Genomic DNA, 19,398 nt, shown 5'->3' on the forward strand with positions numbered 1-19,398 from the left:
TCCATCGTATAAGAGTTGATTGGCTTCAATGGCTTCAAAGATCTGCTATATACATGCTAAGGATTACTATACCATCCGATGCTGTGGAGAACATATACTGTTAGGCGTGGAATGAGTTACCTCTGGGACATGGAAACATTGCAGCCATGATGGTGTGGCTCTGTGTTAGGAATAATGAGCCTTAGTAAGAGACATGGCTAAGGAGTCAGCTTCAGTGCCATGCAGACACAGCTTTGGGGATATAAACTAGTGCTCTGCGTACTTACCAGCTTAGCTGGTGCTAGCTGAAATATGCTTAGTATGGGCAGCAGAGACATAGTGATGGAGGGCTTGTAACTTGGGATCAACATTGATAGGTTCTTTTTTCTTTCTACTTGTTTCAATTCTTGTATAGGCATGTACAACCAGGGCTTCAGAAACTCACACAGCTTGATTTGAAGTGGAAGCTGTCTTTTCAATGCAGTAATGTTGTGTTCTGGGTTAACCCTGGTAGGCAGCTAAGCACCTCACAACCACTCACTCGCTTCCCCCTCCACCCCCAGTGGGGCAGGGGAAGAGGAAAGGAAGCATAAAACCAAGAAAACTTGTGGATTGAGATAAAAATTGTTTAATAAGCAAAGGAGAAGTGGAAGAAGAGAGAAAGAAAACAAAACAAAACAAGTGATGCAAAGGCAATCCTGTCCGTTTTGTTGCTGAGCATGACATTATATGGTATGGAATATCTCTTCGGTTAGTTTGGGTCATCTGCCTGGTTGTGTCCCCTTCCAACCTCTTGCACACCCCCAATCTATACACTGGCAGGGTGGGATACGCAGAGCGAGAAACAGAAAAGGCCTTGATGCTGTGCATACACTGTTCAGCAATAGCTAAAACATTAGCATGTTATCAACACTGTTGTGGTCACAAATCCAAAACAAAGCACTATATGAGCGGCTATGAAGAAAATTAAGTCCATTCCAGCCAGACCCAGTACACCATGCGAGATGAATGTTACTTTAAGGGGTGTATGTTGGAAAGATGCTGTTTAACATTAGTCTCCCAGAAGAGCTCCCATGCCAGGTCTGTTTAGCTCACCATGCTCCGTACTGGGTACCTCTGACCTCTGCTTCCCCATCGTGTCCTAACAAGAACAGAAGAAGACAACAAAATTCTGAAGTAAATGTAAAACTTATTTTTTGAAGCATAGAGTTATCTAAGTTACTAAAACACTAATATGATCTCAGCAAGCACTAATACTTCTGTATTCTAGAAGGGGTTAATCTAAATCCTACATTTAGGCAACTAGTTGCACAGTTGATCTAGGTTTGCATTACAGGGAAAGGGGAGGGAAAGATGGGACTTACTGCCTAGTAGAAATGTGTCTGTCTGCAATTAGGTGAAACATGCTCTGTAGGCGCCCTTTCCCATCCTTCTCCCCTTGACTGTAAGCAGCAGTGAGATGAACACCCTAGACTTGGCTTCTGGATAGTTAAGGAAGATGAATCATGCCTCTCACCTTTCTGTCACCCCCAGCTCCATATAAAGATAGAATACCTTTCCGTTCGTTGATGCTTTTCCTTGAAGGCAGAGCAACAATGGCAATTATTGAAAAAACCAGATGCGTGGGGCAGGAGAAATTGCATTTCCTACAACATGCCTAACGATGAGGATTGTCACAGTTTTGGGGCACTCGTAATCAGAAGCTGAATGAAAACCTCAGGCTCACACACCGTATGATAGCAAGCAGATTACATTGCTATGCAACTGATGAAGAAATGTTTAATTTCAAATCTTACCCTCCCAGATGGGGAGAGTAATATTAGATTTACTTCTGGATGAGCCCTTTTTTTTTTTTCCCCTGCTGTTAGGGATGTTGTAATGCTTAAAAAGGAGCAGGGTATGTTGTACAGCTTACAATTTTCCCATCCCAAAGGGAGGGAAAATTTTTCTTAAGTTGTAATGTAAAGAATAAAAAGCTGCAGTTCTGTTAAATCTTTGCTTTATTACAGCAAAAACATCTTTTTTGCCTATCCATCAATGCCAAGTTTAACTCACAGATGTTTAAATCTTACAGTTTGGGCTTTTCAGCTAGCAGATTTATACACGAAGATTTTCTATCCAATTTAACAACAAACAGCAGTTGTCCACTCATCTGCTTGCTGAATATGATCATTTATCAACCAAGTTAATGAACAGTGTCTGGGTACTGCCTAACTTATAGCAATGCCAGATTTACAAGTGTTAGCTGTTAGAAATAACTACAGGATACAACTGACAATAAATAAGAAAAGTCTTGAAGATGTCAAAACCAGCTGATGAAAAAAGCTTCTGTGTGTCTTGGTACTCAGCACTTTTTCACTACTTCAGCCTTTTCTTGCCCGCATCCCACCTCCTTATCCAGACTACTCGGTTCTGTACTTACCTTTTCACTCTGGAGAAGGTTGTTAAAATTACAGCTGGGAAGAGAACATGGAAATCAGAAGGGATAGCAGTAAGCTCCAGGAAAACCCTGATGGTTGAAGATCTACCCCAAACTAAGGTTCACCTTGTCACTGAAGGCTCACTGGGAACAGACTTCCAGAACAGTTAGGTCCAAGTCAGACTGCTCTGTTCTGTACTTACCTTTTCACTCTGGAGAAGGTTGTTAAAATTACAGCTGGGAAGAGAACATGGAAATCAGAAGGGATAGCAGTAAGCTCCAGGAAAACCCTGATGGTTGAAGATCTACCCCAAACTAAGGTTCACCTTGTCACTGAAGGCTCACTGGGAACAGACTTCCAGAACAGTTAGGTCCAAGTCGGCAAGGATCAATAAAGACATTTTCAATAGTCCACGCTACAAGGCAATGATCACTTGGGAAAAAATATCTTGTCTTGAAAGAGGACAGAAAAAAATCAGCTAAAAGGAAACTTCTTGCAGATGTCACTCTTCAGCAGCAAGCTACCAGAGTCTGGTTTACAAGAGTATCATGCTGCATAGCAGATAAAATAACAATTTAAATATAAATGTCAAGCTGGTGTTTCTTGAACAGAACTTATGGCAATACCAGCCAAGTAATTTTATTTACCAGATGTTTCAGAAAGTGACTTCCACAGACAGTGAGGATAGGTACATAGTGTCAGTGATAACTCTTCAATGGTATGTTGTAGAAGCAAAGAGCAGTGTAAACAGTCTTGACACATTTGGTCTGTTATGTTAAGTCCCTTACTGAGAGTGAGGAGTGTAAGAGAGACACATAGAGTAATTAGAATAAATATAAGACAGCTTTCCAGGAGGTGTAGTCACAAGGCAGAATAAAGACGTTTTGGATCTCGCCCCTTGCAGAGACACAGAGGCCATCAACCAACGGTAGGCAGGTGGGACATGCAAGATGCTCACCTCAGACTCCCAGGCCCTTTGAACAGATCAGAGTTTCTTGACAGCAGCAATAAAATAAAATATCCAAGAACAGATTTGAAGGGAAGATGGAACATATTACAGAAACAAACCCTCCATCTCTCAGCCCAAACACGCCTTATCAGCGGCTATGGCCCTAGACTGCCTACTGCCACTGCTTCAGGAGAACATGGTTTACTATGCTTTCAGAGCACTAGCAGAGACTGCTTTAGAAGATGATGTACACAGAGCCTGTTTTCTGCAAATACCGTATATACATTCAGATCCCTGCACTTACCTGCAATAAAAGCTGAAACGAAGGCCCTGCACCCACGTCTCCCAGGGGTTCAGACAAACAAGTATATGTACACTTTGCAGTGCTCCTTGGGATGACAGAAGTCACTTGCCATCAAAGAACTGAATTTGTTTTAAGAAGTCAGCACTTCCTAAATAATGGGAATGCTTGTAATCGTTAGTTCCTGTTCTTCCATGAGATAAAGGACTTAAATTATGCCATTTTGACAGTGTCTGCGGTAATTATACCTCTGCAATACAGAACAATATTTTCACAGACAAGATAGTTTTTATTAAAAACCAGTTTCAAGGTTTGTTTTCAACAGCAACCTAGACTTGAAAAAACCCACCATTCTTACAAAAGAAGCAGGGGAGATCTGAAACCAATTAGCAATTTGATTAAATTCTGTCATGCCAAATATATTTTTGCCCAATGGGAAGAGGGGAGGGAGAAGACATACATTCACTGCTTATGTTCATCAAAAGAGTCCCCTACAGGCCCAGACGACAACGGGAGACTATGCATTCAGGGCCTGACCTCAGGCTCATTGAAACCGAAGGAAAAAAGAAGGTAACGTTTTGCACCTTGGCATCACCCCTGGATTTCTGCAGGCACATTACAGATTTTCATGCCCCTTTCATTTTCTTTTTCAAACACTTCTTAGAGCATCACATTCCCATCTCTAAACACCCTTGTGAACACGTCAGCAAAATAACACTTGCCAGTCGAAACATTTACATTTAGCTCAGCTCTTTTCTCTGGTTATTTAGCTTGGCATTTTTTCAAGCAATGCTCTGAGGCACTCTGAAGTTGGGGGTTGTGTCAAGTTCATGTTTTCCTCAACACCTGTATTTCTCTATTATGCTGCCATTCCTTCTCTTCAGTGAAGGTTGAGGCAGGGGAGGAAGAGAGAAGAAATAAAGTGTTTGCTGCCCTTCACCTCCACCAACACATGAAATCATACCAAGCTAGTAACAAGACAGTGGGCACTGTTTTCAAGTCCACGTTTTCATAAGTGACAGATACTGAAGAGCCCAAGTCAACTTCAGATAAGTGCACTGCAGCTCTCATCTTTGTTTCATTCTCATTTTAACTATCAGCCAGGCTGAGTAGTACATTCAGTCCCAGCACAGACATCTATACAGTCAATTGTGTTTCTCCAAAAAGGATTCACCAAAATTGGTGTGCTCAGCAGGAAACGAGCTAGCTGATGATCCCATAGATGCACATGAAGCCAGCCCCTCTCGAAAAGGCACTAAATGAAGGAACACCGCATCCCCTAAGGAGTCACAGCCATGGTGCCTCTCCTGAACGTAGCTCTCCATGTCTAAGCCAGCACAGTCCCAGGACAGAAGCCACACTTGGACTGTTTTAAGGTCACGGGTTAGTCACTGCTGGCCTACAGCTCAGTGGTCATGACTGCTGTGAGAAGCAGGACATGCCAATGCTGTTCCTCCACAGGCAGAAGGGACTGAAAGTCTCCCGCATTTAGGGATGCTGCCCTACTCACTAGTGGCTAACAGGTTTCTTACCCCAAAGAAGTAGTGTTTTCAAATTAAGCAGTTTCACAAGTACTAGGACAGACACTACCACAACTTCAGCCAGAAGTGTTTTTTCCAGTGCCTAGGGGTTCGCATTCTAGTTGCTGGTGCCACCATTGCTAAAACTATTTTCACCACCTTGCAACACACAAACCTGGGTTGGAAAGAATAGTTCACTCACTACACCTTACAATCAGGAGCATCTTTTAGTTCCAAAGGGATGGATGACTAGTGGACATAGAAGTAGGCTAAGCCAATTGTACCTCAGTTTGCTTTTCCAAGAGTCTGAAGCCAAAGCATCTGCTGAGGTACACAACACATAGGCTGCATCCATATTTGGTCAGGACCATCCCTTTCCGAAAACAGTGCCAAAGAAGAAGTGTGGGCCAGCCTTATCTTCCATCATATAGAGAAATGAGTACAACAGCTGCTCTACAAAAGCCTTGACTAACATTTATTTCCAACACAAACAGGACAGGCAGCTTTGCTGAGCAGCAGCGTTAATGATCTTCTTTGGGCTAACGGGAGCAATCTTTAACAAGCCTAGGGGAAAGGCCTTGTCTACAACAGAGCTGTCTTTGAGGACCCTCTTCCCAAGAGACTACCTGCCTTCTTTCTACTAAAATCTTTGCCTGGGGCCTGGTTCCCAAGATGTTTTTGTAAGGTCACTGACAGGACAGCAGGTCCCACCCTGCATGCTGTCAGAGGGCTCTTACTTTCTTGGCATCCTGGAAGAGCTCCCCAGTACCTGCTGGCAAGGGACGGCCAGCAATTTTTCATTTTGTGAGGAACAAGTAGTCCATTTGATGAGGCAAGTATGAGAAGACTGAAGCATCTTTGTTAAACAAAGTTCTCAACCTAGCTTTAAATCTGAGATACGAGCAGAAGGTCAGGACTGGGGATGAAAGAGGAATGTCCTGCTGATGTTGCCGTTTGTGGCCTCACAAAAGACCGGCAAGGTCAGAAAACCCCATCAGAGTGGGGATAACCCTTGCTTCCTAGATTCAATGTGCATTGAGCTGAGTGTGCATAGAGCCCCAGCCTAACAACGAGAGGACTTTCTGCAGTTGCAGGATCAGTCACCTCCAATGTATAACAGGAAAGGAGAAACCCCTGTGCCTGAGTGATGGATTTATCATGCACGAGGTGTATGCTCACCTGTCAAGCAGCATGCATTAAGAGATACTCCCAGATAACCCCACTTCCCTGGGTCTTGGTCTGTCAGCTCCTTTTTCTAGTGTTCGCGTTGTGTGAGCATGCCAATACACAATTCACAAGCATTGCTGCCGTGCTTAGAATTAGATTGACTCTTAATAGCTTTACCAAGAGGAGATTCCACTGCATTAAAAAATGTACATAAAATCATTATTTATTGAGTAAAAATTCACTGTCTTTGGGTTTCACTGTACACAGCTTAAAAGGATATAAATTCTGAACTTGCCTCACACTCTTACTCTCTTGAGTACATAACATTTATTTGCAGACACTGCCACAATACCAGTTTATTTGAAAGAGCAAATAAAAGTAAACACGCTTTCACTTAGGAAGCCAGCTGGACTGCCAAAACCACTGCATACCATTAGCAATACAACTGTGCGTGGAATACAGACAAAAATTGTATTCTGTGCCTCTTTCTGTAGGATTTTGCCTACCTGACCTGACACTGGTCTTGTCAGTGTCCTGTTTTATTAAACACGACATTCTTCTGTTGGCTTTATTCCTAGTGAGGAGAATCTGAACTAAGTGTTGTTCTAAACGACCCATGGCATGTTCCAGCTGTTTTGTCTCTTATGCTGAACACCACTTTCATTACTGCGGTAACTATCCAGTTGTTACAGGATTAGGGTAGCAAATCACTTTCGGTAATTATTTCTTCATTTCCTCAAATCCAAGGGAACCCTTGCTTATAGTGCTGTATCTACATATGTTCTGGGGAGAACAGATATTCACTAATTACCCAACCTCTATATAGCCATGCCTGCAAAAGGAAAAAAAACCTGCAACTGCCAAGAAACCAACATCCCATGCTGTCAAAGGGATCTCTGCCATATGCAGAGGCAAGGCTACGTGGATTTTCCAGGTTCATGGCATAAACTTGGTTTCGGGGTTAGACTACAGAAACTAATACTGAGAATCAAAGCTAAACACCTTAAAAAAAGCTCTGGTGTGTTCAGCCTGCCTGTCAGATCAGGACACCTCACTGTCTTGCTCTGATAGACCATTTGGCTTTCTAATAGATTAAACTGTTTCAGTGTAATCCAAGCTGTCCATCGGTCTCAGTTTATGGCTTCCAGTTTAACAACTACAGTTCAATGACACCACAAAGCCAACCACTGACGCAGCACAGACAATAGCAGGAGCATTAAATCTGCTGCCCAATTTTGCTGGAGGACATGTTGGGATATCAAAGTAGAGTTCACCGTAAGTTCTCTCAGTGGTAACTGATGGGCTGGTGAGGCTGAAACAGGTGCCTTCATAGTACTAGTAGTCATTGAAAGGTTAATAACTGATGAAAATGTATTTCAAGCAGTTCAGTTATTTCTAATCATCCTTAGCTTGCAGTATACAAATTTCATTAATTTCTCTGCTACCTTGAAGAATGAACAAAATTAGAATTTCTAATTGAAAAATAAGCAATTATGCAAGATTTGTGGGCTTTCTTCACTTCTGACAAAGGATGAAAAGGGAAAAGAGCCGCACTCGATTTTTCTTTGGCGTCACTTTGAAGTAGTCATAGTAGTAATCAGGAAGAGACTACATAAAAGTTTGGCCTCTACCTACAAGTTCTGTTGCCAGATCTGTATTAGTTAGGAATGTTTAAGAAATTATTTTCCAAAGCAATTATTTTCTGGGCTGGGAAAAGCTCTTCAGTAGCCGTAGATACACCGACACATTTTATTACAAAATGATTCTTATGTTACTAAGAGAATGCCAGGGAATGTTACGTGGATTTAAGTGTTCACCAAGGTAAGTTACATCTTCATTACAAGGCCGTATCAAGAGACAGATTGGCAAATCTCTCCCTTAAATAGGCAAGACACCATGTTCTTATGTCCTCAACATGCCCTAAAAGGTTGTGGGTTTTTTTTTTAATCTTAACAAGACGTGATTTGCTGGGAGATGCTGTTTCTTCTCTTAGACAAACTGAAATAGAAAAAAAATGAGGGCACAGCAGTTTTATGTCTGAAATAGAAAGAGGAGACTTCAAGCTGAAATTTGAGAGGGTTGATCTGAGTTTGACTGATTCTGTTCATCAGTTACTCAGCTTAAGAGGAAAGGAAAGTGAGCAGCGTGGAGCAGAGGAGAGCACTGCCGAGGGGAACGTTGAGCACACTGTTGGTCACAGGGGACAGAGACACGCACACAAGTCATTAGTGTTGCGGAGCTTCTAAGCTATGTTCATGTATATGAGGTGGTTGGAGCCTTTAAATTGGAGGGAGTAGGTGCAGAGAGACATTTTGAAACAACAGCACTGATGAGGTAAGCTAAGCTAGAGATTAGTCACGCTGGACAAAGTGACGTATAAACAACAAGTCTGAAAAACAATTCACCCAAACACCCTGTATAAGCAGAAAATGGTATGTTATTCGATACAGAATTCCCTTCCTCCCTTGTCCTTCTTCACTGACCATTGTGGTTCTGCAGGACACCATTGCAAAGGCCTGATCAAAGGTCCTGTTGAGTGGAGTTTTTTGAAAGGCAATGTCTCAAATGAAAGTAAACTCTTTCAATCCAAGCTAAAGCTCAGAGAAAATCCTAAATGCTTTCAACGTAGCACTACTGTCCTGCAAAAAGAGGAGAAGCAAGGTAAACGATTTCCCCCTGAAAGGGGATTGACACAACTCTAAAACTATGGTGGGCTTCGCAGCCGTCCCACTCTGCCTCCTCTCCCACACAGCACGTAAAGCCCTTTCAGCAACTCTTGCCTACTCAAATTGGGTTTAGCCAGTTAAGAGGATTCAGTCCTGTATATGCAAGGAGACAAGAAAGCCTACTACTGAAATTCCCCAGATTTTGTCACTTAAGTGACAGAACAGTATAATTTGTAAAACATCTCTCAAATTGTCTAGAACACGAATTCAAAAGGCAACCAAAACCTTATAGGTTCACATTTAAAACAACCAATTTTTTTTTTTTTTTTAAATGTGAATAAAACACCTGATAAAGCTGCTTGAATCATCAACCAAGAGAAATGCTAGCTTCCAATTAGGGGAAGACCAAAGTCATACAACTGAAAATCCACTAGCTCGCTCTTTTAGAGGGATGAGTGGTTCACTTAAACCAGCGCATATGGTGGGCCAAACACCTGCTCTGCAAACTGGCTTCCTGCAGGAGCTGGCACACTCCACATGTTCCCCAGTGAGCATCAGTCCCAGCCCCTGAGGACCGCGAGACGAGCCCTGCATTTCTCCTTACACAGCTGACCACTCTTCAGTAGATGCAAGAGGAGGTGCAAGGTTTGCAAAGCATTTTGGCAGGACACCTGATAAAGCTGCTTGAATCATCAACCAAGAGAAATGCTAGCTTCCAATTAGGGGAAGACCAAAGTCATACAACTGAAAATCCACTAGCTCTGCTCTTTTAGAGGGATGAGTGGTTCACTTAAACCAGCGCATATGGTGGGCCAAACACCTGCTCTGCAAACTGGCTTCCTGCAGGAGCTGGCACACTCCACATGTTCCCCAGTGAGCATCAGTCCCAGCCCCTGAGGACCGCGAGATGAGCCCTGCATTTCTCCTTACACAGCTGACCACTCTTCAGTAGATGCAAGAGGAGGTGCAAGGTTTGCAAAGCATTTTGGCAGGGTCCATCTTTACTGTATTCACAAAGTCCAAAGGTAGTGGAGGACCAGTCCTATAGCACCAGTATCCCTCACATTAAGAGCCTGAACAGAGTCAAAGCAGCCTCCACAGAGCTGCGTGGTTTCCAGGATGCAAGCTTGGGAGGGCTGGTCAAGTCCTGGCTGTTTCTCAAGAAGAGGACGTCGCAGTAATTCAGCATGTAAACTCTGAAGTTTTGCTGGCAAGTTCTCTACGGTTTGTGAAAAGAACAATAGGGAAGGTATTAAATTATTAAACTTGTTTCACTAGTTTCAAAATAGGCAGAGGAATCTCTGCATATAAGTCCTACTGCCCAGCAAATCTATTATTTAAGATTTCAGTATTTAGTATTCTTTACAGGAAAATAATTTCACAGGATTTTCTGCACCGAAAAAGAACATTGTTCCTTTAGCAGCTGTACTGGAGAAGTCCTGTTAATAGACTTATTTTTCCTAGGAGGAATGGTATAGAATCTTGAAGCGACAGTAGATGGATTTAAGATGGTTATTTAAACACTTTTTTGGACTTAAACATGCTGCCATATAGAATCTACTCTGCTTTTATTCATTCATCTTGTTGAACGGCTAAGGGCAGAGGGTAGGTGAAGACCACCTTACTTAAAACTCACAGTGACCGTGGCATTTAGGAGCAAACCCCACTGCTCCAGTCTGAGCTATCAGAGGCATTGGATGCACTTTTGAACAGCGGTTCAGCCTGCTGTGGAGGTAGGAGATGGCTCTTCCTTAAGACACACATGGCGATTGCTCAAGCCGGTGGGCACCGAGGTGCTCAGCTGCTCTTTGTGCCTCTTAGAGTTAACTTTTCTGCCCCCGCACTCGGGTACCTACCTTCAGGTTCCTAATTTTAGAAGTCTTGCCCCAAAAATTTAAAGCACAGTTACATTTTATGTATCCTCTTTTCTCTCTCCTCCCAGTGGTCTAAGAGCATCTGTGAAAGCCTTTCATCATTTAGAGCATTAACAACTGTATGGAACATTCAACACAGTAAAGGCTTTTTTTTCATTTTATAGTGCACAGAAACCCCTAAGTTATAACCTTCCTGGTCATCATTTCTTGCCTTTCATCTCCCAAACAGCTGACGTTTAGAGCTGTCACTCATATCTCCCTTATTGCCATCTTGGAGCATGCATTGGAGCAGCACCACCCTGGCTTCTCCTGCACGCTTTTCCTTGCAATGATCACCATTCGGGGTGTAGTTTTCACAACTTTAACTGAAGCAAATGACTCCTCTCTAAAATGGTTTGTCTCCCCTTCACCTTTTTTGGAGCTGATGCTCAAAATTTTGCTTTGTGTTCTGCACTGACCTGCATTTGATCGAGAGGGACACAGTTCAAAGCAGAGATCAACAAAGCCAGAAGGGGAAGCAAGATGACCCCCTTCTCCCCATCCTGAGCTGGTCAATCGGTTTAGCAACTTTTTTTGCATCTTTATTGGGAATGAGCCAGGCATTTCTTCTGAGGAAGAAGTCTTCTCTGACTTAGTGAGGAGAAAGTTCATATCATACTGTGCTTTAACTAACATACTTTGTTTTAAACATACATTGCCAAAAGCTTCTCTTGCATGACTAACAGTCTAGTCAATTTGAGCAGCATGAAGTTATTCCCCTGCCACGTAATCTGTTCCCCACCCCCCATTTTCTGCCAGGTGGATATATCTGTGTATCTTCCTGCAAGTGACTCAAACTTCATGTTTTACTTGCTTTTAAGTTCACAGCGACTAGATCTTCCTTGCCTCATCTCAGTGCATTTTAAATGGGTTCTTTATTTCAAATAGGAGAACATATTTTCAACAAGACCTTGTTTTCTACCTGCAGAAACAAATACAGACAGGATTGCCAAGCACGTACATTTCCATTAGAAACATTTACAAGTTGATGACAAAAACCAGACATTCCTCTTTGACCTCTACAAGCCCAGTCATCAGTAACAGAATCAATAAATCCATCGGGAAGCTACAAAACACGCCAGGCGAGCGCGCTCCTCACGGTTGAATGCAGAAGGATATGCAAGCTGGGAGGAGTATTCTGCCGTTTGAAGGTTTAATACCATTGTCTGCATCCTAGGGAACTCTTCACTCCCTTCTGGGGCATCCAGCACCGGCTCCTGGTAGATGCCCGGACTTAGCAGCCAGCACAGGCTCGACACTTTTCTGCACCTACCAGAATTTCTTACCTGTGTTGCCACAGCAACGCAGCATGCCCAGTTTGTGTGAAGACAGTCATCTGTTTCCATAGGAACAAAGCATCCAGGCCTGCACTGAAACTTCAGCTTGGGAAAACGCGAAATTTGGCCAATAAAAGGAAAATCAAAGAATGAAAGATGGGTAGTTAACTAAGAGGCAAATCTGTATCGCATACACATAGGGCCGTATGGAAAGACAGCCAGGGAATATTTACTCTGGCCCAGGACTAGGTAAATTTGGACTCTGACTAGAATGTGAAGTCACTGATCACACACACTAAGACGGCTCTATAAAAGCATGAATTGAGTTTTTTCCCCCAGTTATTGAAAAATTTAATATTTACAGTATCTGCTCAAGAAGTCAAAATGTGGAACTGGGGTAAGGAGAGTTTTGTTTCGGGGTTTTTTTAATCCAAATTTCGGCACATTTATGTTGTCAGCCTAGGAAAATCACATAACCCTGAGTAGAAAATGAAGCAACATTATTTTTGCTAATGATTTTGTAAAAACAGGTATATTAATAAGACCTTTTAAAGTAAGATCAGGAAAATTATAAAACTGTTAATCTTTTAGTAATATATTGATTTTTCTAAAAAAAAAAAAATATATACAGGAAAAACCTACCTTGAAGACAGTTAAAAAAAAATTAAAAAAAGAAAACCTAAACGTGATTTCACAGTACTTTGCAAGTATTGTCACAGAAAGACCCCAAAGAGAGACATCCAGACTACAGGTACGCTTGCAAAACATCTCTGCTTCAGTTCTAATCAGATATTATTACTTTACATCACTAGTGATCAAAGACCTAAATGATGAGACAGAAGATTAAGTGACATATGCTGGAAAATCACCTCCACACACATGCACTTGTTTAGAGGTTCAACAACAGGTTACAGATATTTTTGAAAAATTCTTGTCAAAGATAGCAAAATACGGTGGGGAAGCTTGTAGCTCACCCATCTCACATAGAAGGGGGCTGCCACATCCCTCCCTCACTGATGCTCAATCCTATTAAAAACAAAAAACAAACAAGAAAGAAACCCATGACTGCGCATGTTAGCCTAAAACCTGTGGAATTAAAGGTTGGTTATCTCCGAAACATGAGTAGCTCAGATTAGTAACCGCAGTTATTCACAAATTCTTCATTGCCAGGTTACTGATCTGTCTCTGAAAACTGTTTGCATTCCCCGTGCAGAAAGGCTTTTATGCATATTCAGAGGAAAATAAAGACTTCTGAGGCAGCTAACTGTGCTTCAGACATGTAGAAAACATTGCCTGACAGGCATGAACTGAAGGGGGAAAAAAAACCCATATATATATAGGTCTGGCTTGCCACTGAACATCTCAAATGGCACTGGGCACCCTGAATCCCACATCCAGCTCAGCTGAGTCAACTCTCGGACCTGCGCAGGCTGTGCTGATTTGAGCTCTAGTGATTACAGAGGGAGGTCAGAGACTTAGCTCAGCTGCAGGCACCTCATTTTAGGCATCTCAGTTTCAAGTGAAATCCTGATCTGGGGAGATTTTTAAAATATACAGCCAAAACTCTGAACTGTAAGGTGTTTAATTTTTTAAATAATTTTTTTTTTGTCATTCCCCCCCCCAACTTTTTAACATGTAATAATGTGTAGGAATAAAAGAATGGGAAAATATATCAACTTGACAAAAAGAGTTATGGTACTTTCAATATCATCCTACAAAGAAAAAAAATCACTACAAGTTAGTGCTTATATGAGCCAAGATAATTGTTTTGTGTATAAAACATATGCTGATATTCATCTAACTGCAGAACATGTTCCACACCCACACACAAAAAAATGCTATCGATTAGCGCACAACTAAAAAGCAGAACATGTATTGCATTTGCCTGTCTGCTGCTAGTTTTCCTGCCTTTAACTCTTCGGAATTAAACTCTTCCTGGGCTCATGATGAACTGATCAGACTTTGACCATGGATCCTAGGCCTGGGAAAGCCTCAGACGAGCTTGGTGATGGGATCATCTTGCCTAAAAATTGGCTGATACCGAGAGGACAGGTTCCACCTGACCAGGGGGTAACAAAAACTACGGCACGTCAGTTCTAAGCATGAAAATCAAGTTCACTTTTTAGTTACAGTTGTGGTATAGCAGGGTACCAGTACCCGTGTACGTCTGTGCACACCCAGCAGATTTGAACCCTTGTAACTGAGCCGTCACAATTGACTTGTCATTACAGGAGCTCAGCAGATGGGAATTTGGGACAGTTCTTGAAATTCCGCCGGGTGGCTCCCACTGTATCTCATCCAGTTTGTGTGCTTAAAACATGTTGATTAACATACGGGGCATCCCCTGCTACAGAATTGATCAACTTTGTATGTAGATAAGATGTTTGTAAATAGTTAATAGAAATTGTTCCTGCAGAAACAGTAATGCAAGACCAAGGAGAATCTTTTCTGCATAGTTAAGGTATTTAAGAGATGCTTTGTGTGTACTGAAGACAATCAATAGCAATGCATCGTGCAGAACTGGTTTCGAGAGTCTCACCTGGGCCAGCTGATGACGCTGCTGCAAAGCCCATTGCAACGGGGACTCCTGTCACCGTCCAGTCAGCAACTGAGTGTCCTGGCTGGGAGATCCGATTTGCCACCATGGGCCAAGTTCCCACTAAATTACATTTTCTTTTTTAACAAACACTGTCTACGAGTATCTGAGCAATCCCAGCTACATACTTTGCCTTCTCCCTTGTGTCAGCCTTGATAGTCGTCTCACTCCTCTTGGCGAGTTGAATCAACTCAAGGTGGTAAAGAACTTACCCAGAAGAAGAAACCGATGAAAAAGCACTAGTTTAAGGAGCTGAAGGACCTCCTCAAGGCTCTTCACTGAGCAGAGTTGTCCACAGCTGTCCTGGTTTCGGCTGGGATAGAGTTAATTTCCTTCCCAGTAGCTGGTACAGTGCTGTGGTTTGGATTTAGGGTGAGAACAGTGTTGATAACACACCCATGTTTTAGTTGTTGCTAAGTAGTGCTTACGCTAGTCAAGGACTTTTCAGCTTCTCATGCCCTGCCAGCGAGAAGCTGGGAGGGGGCACAGCCAGGACAGCTGACCCAAACTGGCCAAAGGGACATTCCATACCATGTGACGTCATGCTCAGTACATGAACTGGGGGGAGTTGGCCGGGGGGCGGTGGCCGCTGCTCGGGGGCGGGCTGGGCGTCAGTCGGCAGATGGTGAGCAGTTGCATCACTTGTTTTCGCTGGGGTTTCCCCCCAATTCTCTTCCCCCATCCCACCGGGGGTAGGGTGGGGGGAGAGCGAGCGAACAGCTGTGTGGTGTTGAGCTGCCTGCCGGGTTAAACCACAAGAGCAGCTTGTAGGAGAGGCCGTGGGGGTCAGCATCACCCCTTTTCCCAGCAGCCAGCCGTCAGCTCAGCCCAGCCCTGTGAGGAAACACAGGCAGCAGTTCACCTGCTGCAGCTGATTGCCATGGGTTCCTACTAATGGTCTCCTTTGCTTAGACTTACTCGTTAGAGGCGCACACGATTTATCCTTCACTGTTTTATCAAAGGAAAACTGTTCGGCTGAGTCCAGTGACTTTGCTGACAAGGCTTTTCCCCCTCCTATTTGTAAAACACGAGTATAGTTTCATATAAACTAACACGTTGCTTTCTGGCTGTATTATTTCATTATTACTCTCTCTGCAAGCTTTCACCTGCAATCTCTAATCACCCGGTTCTGGTCTATTAGGATTTACTTTTGTAAAAACCTGTCATCAGTATACTGTCCTGGTGGTTTATATACTGTTGTGGTTTAACACAAACAGTACCTACATTCAATTACTTTCAGCAAAGAGAAAATTACTTGAATTGGGAATGATTTTTTTTTTTTTTTAAGATTTCCCTAAAGAATACTTGTCTACCTTCTATTAACTATTTCTACCTCTAAAACCATTAAATATGGTACATAGTCTTAATCTGATTTGCAGGTATTAAAAGAGTGACACATTAAAAAAGCCAGACACAGCCACTGAATATCCATACAGCTCTAAATCATAAGAATTCCTCCTTTTTATGAATATAATTTTCCTAAGTAGACTAGCTACCATGCCATAAGTAAAGGGATGTTATGGAGAAAATACATGGCGATGGATACTCAAGTATCCAAATTTACAAATTTTGTCCAGTAATCCAATACTATAGGCAAAGTTTCTTGTTACACATTTACAAAAACACATATGGCTACAACACTCCAATGGCTGTATGCTTCAAGGAAAAAATCGGCTGCTGCTGCTGTCATCCTTACTGCAAAACAACAGGTTAAGTGAATACAGATGTGAAAAATTATGATGAACAGAGGAGGTACGTGGTCTTCAGAACATGATGGGTGGGTTATACTCTCTAACAGCACAATCTGCGTGAAACTGAACTATGGATTAACAGGAATTGTTACCATGAAAAAGTAAGTTTGTGCACGCAAGCACAGAATCAAAGGATAATTTGGGTGTGAAGTAACCTCAGGAAGTCTCTAGTGCAGACCAGGGTGCTCAGGGCTGTATCCAGTCAGGTCTTGAAAGCCCCGGAGGGCAGAGACTGCACCACGTCTCCAGCAGGCTCTTCCAGCCAAAGTTTCCGCAGAATCCTATTCAAAAACGGTGCTGGAAGCATTCATCTGAAGATTTGAAGTACTTTATTCCTCTGGCATGTTTTATAAGTCACAGAACCCGCTTTGCAATACACCTTATAAACACCATCTCACACAGGAACGCAGAACAGTTGCAGGAATGTGCCAGTTTGATCACATCACCAGTAATAAAGGTTAATTACAAGAAAAACTGTCAGCAGCTCCATTTTAACAGCCACATAAGGCTGTGATGCTACCTAATGCAAACAGGCAGACCACGAGCATCACTGCCTTCAAAAAAACGTTTTCACTTGTTAATATAAATTAGCCTTGATTTTAGATGTTCAGCCTGATGTCCATCACTTCAGGAATTTATTATAAAATTTATAATCTGCAAGAAGTCTTTCAAGTATTAGTACATTATAAGTAAAACTTAAAGTTACACTTCAGCCACTTTTAACAAATAGTATCGTACCATTGAAATAATGTCAAATGGCCATTTGTTGCTAAGCTACTCGTGCAAAGCAAGTTATGAGTAATAACAGCTCTATTCAAAACTTCAAAGGAAATCAGAGGCTTTTAGAAGTAGGACAATTTATCCTAAATTACATCTTAAAAATCTTCGAAGTGCCCGAAGTTTTGAGAGCCTATCTTGAAGGAAACAAGCAACTCCGCTCATCTCGCCAGAAAGTCCACTTTGGAAGTTGGAAATGAGTGTCCCTCCACTACAGAGATGTCAAATTATGACTGCTCTCAACTACACACTTGGATGTGATCTGGATTTCAATCGTTGCAAAAAGATGCTTAAATAGGTATTTTCCCAATTGGAAATGTAGAATGCCATGCTTAAAGAGGTCCTCCCGAAGTGGTCTAGAAGGGACCACCTGTAGGGATATCGTCCTTGACAAGGTCAGAGCAATGAAGACTATAGGTGGAATCGAAACATTTGGGGACTATTCTCCTTTTTCCAAGCCATGCAGCTCAAAGAGACACAGTACAGACCTGTCTGCAAGAGAAGAATGAGAGAGGGGAAATGCGTCAGTCTTCTACAACAGCATTTTATGAGATAGTTCATAAAAAAGTTTGTTTCTGAAAATTCCCATTCAAATTGTGATTTAATGTGCAGATTTTGTGGGTGTAACTTCCACAAATCTGCGCGGTGGGTTTATGTTTTAGTTTGGTTTTGGTTGGTTGGTTTTTAAAACTGCAACATCAGGATGCAGCAGTCTGATATAAAAGGCAGAAGATGTATTTCCAAGATATTGATGATACACCTTCTTCTGAGGGAGGAGAAGAAACTGTTTATTTCAACTGCATGTAGCATGAGCCACTGATGTTAAGAGGTCACTGACGCATAAAATTTATGACCATCTTCTAAAAATAAGGTGGGTGTTGCACAGTTTTGTAATGCAGGAATTTTTCTAGAAAAGCAGCTAAGGGCTAGTATGATAAAAGATACACCTACATGGAGGTTTCTGTGGCTTCTCCCAAAAAATCAATTTAGCTCAGAAAACAAAATGCATGGGAGGAGACAATAGAGCAAATTTTTCCACCTTACTATGTAATGAAATCTCCTCCAGAAGAGTCGGAACAACTGATGCAGTGAAATAATAAACACTGTGTAAACAAAACATTAGAATGTTTTTTTTGCTTAATGAAGACCTACTGAATGATTGCATTCTTCAAATTCCTTATATTTACTGGGTGGTTTTAAGGATGCTTTTCTATAAACAATTCTCTCTTAATGAACATACAAACATCTCCTTGAGCAGCAGCAGAGAACCCATCAACTACGCCGCTTCACATCGGCTCCTCTGACTTTGTTTTAATCAGTCTTTGAATATTTAAGTATTCCAGAACTAGAACTGATACATCTGCAAATTGGATTTTCCTATAAGCAATTGTCTTCCTCACATTTACTAAAGGCAACAAAACCCAAGAAGCTGAGTTTTTAAAAATACAACTGGCAAATAATTGTTACAATTTATCAACCCTCTTCATTATCAGCAGCATGCAGCAGCTAGCTATAAAACAGTCTTAGTAATGGATTACAATGTATAATTGGGATTTCAATCCCAATTTATTGTCTTCAACAACAAAATGCAATATAAACACTGTCTTAACTATTGTATTTTTCATGTTTCTCATGTGTGGACAAACAAATATTTTATGAATAGTCTCTTGGCAGACTCATTATTAATATACTGTACTCAAGTATTTACTTCTTCAAGCTACTGTTTTAATTACACAAAATACACATCTACAGCTGTAGACATAATGAATTAAATGAAGAGTTTATCCAAGAGTATGTTCCAAACAAAGAGCTGAGAGACTGCAGATGTCCCTTTTCCCCCGTAAACGATTTTCCATACAAGTTCCCTGTTTGACCCTGACAACACAGCAATTAAGCCAGTGCCTTTTGATAAATGTTTCAAATTTCCTTTCGGAAAACTAAAAAGGGTTTGTTTCTTGGTGAAAAACCATCCAGAGATGGCACAGAGCATCAATTCAAGAGAGTGTTTATCTGACATTAACCAGGTAATAGGAGAATATTCTTCTGATGTCATCTTCTGCTTTTAGTCTTACTTCCTAGGAA

This window comes from Aptenodytes forsteri, unplaced genomic scaffold, assembly GCF_000699145.1.
Source record: "Aptenodytes forsteri isolate BGI_AS27 unplaced genomic scaffold, ASM69914v1 Scaffold245, whole genome shotgun sequence".
Lineage (NCBI taxonomy): Eukaryota > Metazoa > Chordata > Aves > Sphenisciformes > Spheniscidae > Aptenodytes > Aptenodytes forsteri.